We start from the raw sequence: 5794 nt of genomic DNA on the forward strand, positions 1-5794 counted from the left end.
CATTAAATTTGCAGATTGCTTTGGGTGGTATGTTCATTTTAACAATATTTGTTCTTCCATTCCATGAGCGTGGAACGTCTTTTCCTTTGTGTCATTTTCATTTCTTTCATCAAAGTTTTACAGTTTTCGGAGTACAGGTCTTTCCTCTCCTTGGTTAAGTTTATTCCTAGGTATCATTATTTTTGGTGCAATTGTAATTGGGATTGTTTTCTTAATTTCTTCTGCTTCGTTATTAGTGTATAGAAATACAATGGACTTCTGTATGTTCATTTTGTATCCTGTGACTTTAGTGAATTCATTTATTGGTCCTAGTAGGGTTTTTGTTTTGTTTTGTTTTGTTTTGTTTTTTGGTGGACTCTGTAGGGTTTTCTAGATATAGTATCAGGTCATCTGCAAATAGTGAAAGTTTTACTTCTTACCAATTTAGATGCCTTTTATTCCTTTTTCCCATATGATTGGTGTGGGTAGGAGTTTCAGTGCTATGTTGAATAAAAGTGGTGAGAGTGGACCTCCTTGTCTTGTTCCTGATCTTGGGGGAAGAACTCTTCAGTTTTTCCACATTGAGTATGATGTTAGCTATGGGCTTTATTATGTGGAGATAAGTCCCCTCTAAACCTACTTTCTTGAGGGTTTTCATCATGAATGGATGTTGTACTTTGTCAGAAGCTTTTTCTGCATCTATTGAAATGATCATATAGTTTTTTTTTTTACTTTTAGACAAATTACATTTTTTAAAATTTTATTATGTTAATCACCATACATTACATCATTAGTTCTTGATGTAGTGTTCCATGATTCATTGTTTGCATATAACACCCAGTGCTCCATTCAATACGTGCCCTCCTTAATACCCATCACCAGGCTAACCCATCCCCCCACCCCCCTCCCCTCTAGAACCCTCAGTTTGTTTCTCGGAGTCCATAGTCTCTCATGGTTCATCTCCCCCTCTGATTCCCCCCCTTCATTTTACCCTTCCTACTCTCTTCTTTTTTTTTTTTAACATATAATGTATTATTTGTTTCAGAGGTACAGGTCTGTGATTCAACAGTCTTACACAAATGATCGTATAGTTTTTATCCTTTCTCTTGTTGATGTGATGTATCATCTCATGTTGATTGATTTGTGAATATTGAACTACCCTTGTATCCTAGGAAAAAATACCACCTGATTGTGGGGAATAATTTTTTTAATGTATTGGTGGGTTTGGTTTGCTAATATATTGTAGAGGATTTTTGTATCTATGCTCAGGGATATTGACCTATAGTCTCTTTTTTGTGGCATCTCGATCTGGTTTTAGTTTCAGGGTAATGTCCTTATAGAATGAATTTGGAATTTTTCCTTCCCCTTCTATTTTTTGGACTAGTTTGAGAACACTAAGTATTTTAATTCTCTTTTTAAATGTTTGGTAGAATTTACCTGTGAAGTTGTGTGGTCCTGGACTTTTGTTTGTTGGTAATTTTTTGATTACTGATTCAGTTTCATTGCTGTTAATTAGCATGTTCAAAATTTCTATTTCTTCCTGATTTAGTTTTGGGAGGTTATGTATTTCTAGGAATTTAGCCATTTCTTCTAGGTTGTCCAATTTGTTGGCATATAATTTTTCATAATATTTTCTTACAGTCCTTTGTGTTTTTGTTATTTCTCCTCTTTCATTTTTGATTTTATTTGAGTCCTCTCTCTTTCTTTCCTTTTTCTTTTTGATGAATCTGGCTAAAAATTTTCAGTATTGATGATCTTTTAAAAAAACCAGCTCCTGGTTTCATTGATCTGTTCTGGTTTTTTAGTTTCTATTTCATTTATTTCTGCTTTAATCTTTATTATTTCTTTCATTCTGGTTTTGAGTTTTGTTTGTTCTTTTTCTAGCTCTGTTAGGTGTAAGGTTAGGTTGTTTATTTGAGCTTTTTCTTGCTTCTGGAGGTATGCTTGTGTTGCTATAAACTTCCCTCTTAGAACAGCTTTTGCTGCATCCCAAAGATTTTGGACTGTTGTGTTTTTATTTGTCTCCATGTATTTTTTTGATTTCCTCTTTGATTTCTTGGTTGACCCATTGATTGTTTAGTAGCACATTACTTAACCTCCATGTATTTGTGGTCTTTCCAGATTTTTTTTTTGTGGTTGATTACTAGTTTCATAACATTGCGGTCAGAAAAGATGCATGGTATGACTTCGATCTTTTTGAATTTGTTGAGGCTTGTTTTGTGGCCTAATAGGTGATCTATTCTGGAGAATGTGCCATATGCACTTGAAAGAATGTATATGCTGCTGTTTTAGGATGGAATGTTCTGAATGTATCTGTTAAATCCATCTGGCCCAATGTGTCATTCAAAGTCACTGTTTCCTTAATGTTTTTCTGTTTGGATAATGTATCCATCAATATAAGGTGCTGTAGTCCCCTACTATTATTGTACTACTATCGAGTACTTCCTTTATGTTTGTTGCTAGCTGCTTTGTGTATTTGGGTGCTCCCATGTTGGGTGATAAATATTTACAATTGTTATATCTTGTTGGATTATTCCCTTTATGATTCTTGAATGCCTTTTGTCTCATGTTACACTTTGTTTTACATTATTATTATTATTATTTACAGTCCTTGTTTTAAAGCCTATTTTGTCAGATGTAAGTATTGCTACCCGGCTTGTTTCTCACTTCCATTTGCATGATTAGTGCTTTTCCTTTTTTTTTTTTTTTTTTTAAAGATTTTATTTATTTATTTGAGAGAGAGAGAATGAGAGACAGAGAGCACGAGAGGGAAGAGGGCAGAGGGAGAAGCAGACTCCCTGCTGAGCAGGGAGCCTGATGTGGGACTCGATCCCGGGACTCCAGGATCATGACCTGAGCCGAAGGCAGTCGCTTAACCAACTGAGCCACCCAGGCGCCCCTGCATGATTAGTGCTTTTTCATCCTTGACTTGCAATCTGTGTTTTAGGTCTTTTGTAGACAGATATAGATGGGGTCTTGGGTTTTTTTTTTTTTTTTTTTTTTTTTAATCCATTCTGTCACCCTGTGTCTTTTCACTGGAGCATTTAGTCCATTAACATTTAAAATAATTATTGATGGGTGTGTACTTATTGCCATTTTGTTACTTGCTTTATGGTTGTTTTTGTAGTTCTTTTTTCCTTTCTTCTCTTGCTCTCTTCTCACATGGTTTGTTGGCTTTCTGTAGTGATCTACTTGGATTCCTTTCTCTTTATGTTTTGCATATCAATTCTGGTTCTTGATTTGTGGTTATCATTAGGTTTGTAAATACCATCTTCTGCCTATAGCAGTCTATATTGTTGGTCACTTAAGTTTGAGCCCATTCTTTACTCCTCTTCCTCCCACCTTTTTAGGTACATGGTGTCCTACTTTACATCCTTTTATTTTGTGAGTCCCTTGACTAATTTTTTTATAGATATACATATTTTTTCTGCTTTTGTGCTTCCTACATTTCTTCTAGTTATGGGCTTTCCATTCCACTCAGTGAATCCCCTTTAATATTTCTTGTAGGGCTGGTTTAGTTGTCACAAATTCCTTTAACTTTTGTTTGTCTGGGAAACGCTTTATCTCTCCTTCTATTCTTAATGATAGCTTTGCTGGATAGAGTACTCTTGGCTGCAGATTTTTTCCTTTCAGCTCTTTGAATACATCATGCCACTCTCTTCTGGCCTGCAAAGTTTCTGGTGAAAAATCAGCTGATAGCCTTAGGGGTTTTCCCTTGTATGTAACTGTTTTCTTTTCTCTTGGTAATTTTAAAAATTCTCTCTTTATTACTACTTTTTGCCATTTTAATTACTTTGTTTTAGAGTGTACCTACTTGGGTTGATTTTTGTTGGGGTCTCTCTGCTTCCTGGATCTGGATTTCTGTTTCCTTTCCCAGGTTTGGGAAAATTTCAGTTATGATTTCCAGGTACATTTTCTATTCCCTTTTCTCTCTCTCCTCTTTTGGGATCCCTATGATGTAAATGTTATTATGCTTGATGTAGTCACAGAGTTCCCAGAGTCTGTTTTCATTTTGCGTATTTTTTTTCTCTCATCTGCTTAGCTTGATTACTTTCTATTAATTGGTCATAGAGGTTGCTGATTTGTTCTTCTGCTTCCTCTAGTCTACTATTTTTTCCATCCAGTGTATTTTTTAGTTTCATTTATTGTGTTCTTCATCTCTGATTGGTTCTTTTTTTATCTCTTTGTTAAGGGTCTCACTGATGTCCCCCACTCTCTTCTCATGTCCCATGAGTATTTTTATGATCATTACTTTAATTTCTTTATCAGGCACATTACTTATCTTTGTTTCACTTAGGTCTCTTGCTGTGTTTTTTGTCCTGTTCTTTCATTTGGGACATAATCCTCTGTCTCCTCATTTTGTCTAAATCTCTGTGTCTGTTTCTGTGTGTTAGCAAAGTCATCTGTCTCCTGCTCTTGAAAGTAGTGGTCTTATGAACAGGAGGTTCTACAGGGTAGTGCCCTGTGGTGCCCTGCAGTGCAGTGTCCCTTGTTTACCAGACCTAGCGCTTCAGGGGTGTCGCCTGTATTTGTTGCATGTGCCCTGTTACTGTGGCTCTGCCATTTTTTTCCTTCAGTCCTGTTATCTGCAGTGGCTCTCTTTGTCTGTTGCGGGTAATCTTGGTCCCTGTGGTTTAGTAGGCCAGTCTGGGGCCTCCTTGGACTTAAGTCAGACCAGGCATTTGCCAGAGATGCAGTAGCACCAAACTGCAGGGGACTTTTCTTGTGTTGTCCCCTGAGAAGGTTTGGTTGGTGGGCAGGGCCTGTAGTCAGAGCAGCTTTCTGCCCCCAGTCTACTGCTGGGGCTGTAGTCAGACTGGTGTGTGTGGTTATCTTTCTCTCTCCCCAGGGCAGGAGTCACTTTGGAGTAGTGCTGGCCCCTATTGGGGCTGCTTGCATACTGCCAGCCTTGTGGAACCACTTTGGATGGGTTCCAGTTAAGAGTGTATTGAGGGCATGGTTCTGGGAGGTATTGTGTTAGAAAGGTTTGCACTGGTCTTCTGAGAGAGGGAACGTGAAGCACCAGGGCTAAGGCAGGCCAGGTTGGAGGGGGTTGATCCTCCGAAGTGGGGGTGGGGTGCAGTGGGAAGTTAGGTAGTGCGTGTTAGTGCTGTGGTGATTCTTGCAGGTAGCTCTGTTTATACTATGGGGCAGGGGAGGATAATTGTACCCACTAGCTCCTTTGTTCCCAGAGGAGTTTGCTGGTGATCTGTGTCTGTCCAGGATGTGCTCTGAGATTAGTAAACAACTTTCCCTTCTGTACACCCCAGGTGTTTTTCAACCTGCTGCTTCTAGAAGCTCCATTTCCATGGTGCTATTTGTTGTGTTGTCTCTTTAAGGGTGGGGGACTCTGACTGAGCCACCCAGGCACCCAGTTGGAGTCCCCCACCCTTAAAGAGAGAACAACAAATAGCACCATGGAAATGGATCCCGGGGTCCTGGGATTGAGCTCTGCTGTTGGGCTCCCTGCTCAGCAGGGAGTCTGCTTCTCCCTCTCCATTTGCCCCTCCCCCCATTCTCCTCTCTCTCTCTCTCTCTCTCTCTCAATAAATAAAATTAAAAAAATAAGGGTGGGGGACTTCATTTCCTCTTGCCCTCCTGACTCTGCCAGAACTAAGCTTGTGGACTTTTAAAATTCCAGCTGGTTGTAAGAGCTCATTAAATTTGGCCACTCTGGTTTTCATAGCCAAATGTTATGGGGTTTTGTCTTCCCTATGCGGGTTTCCCAGTGTGATAGTCTTGTTTCTCTCCCCTCTCCATGCCCATGGGTTCCTCCTTTCTGGGGACAGTCCCTCAGGTCTGTTTAGCTCCCCAC

The sequence above is a fragment of the Phoca vitulina genome, unplaced genomic scaffold (genome assembly GCF_004348235.1).
Source record: "Phoca vitulina isolate PV1807 unplaced genomic scaffold, GSC_HSeal_1.0 scaffold10, whole genome shotgun sequence".
Lineage (NCBI taxonomy): Eukaryota > Metazoa > Chordata > Mammalia > Carnivora > Phocidae > Phoca > Phoca vitulina.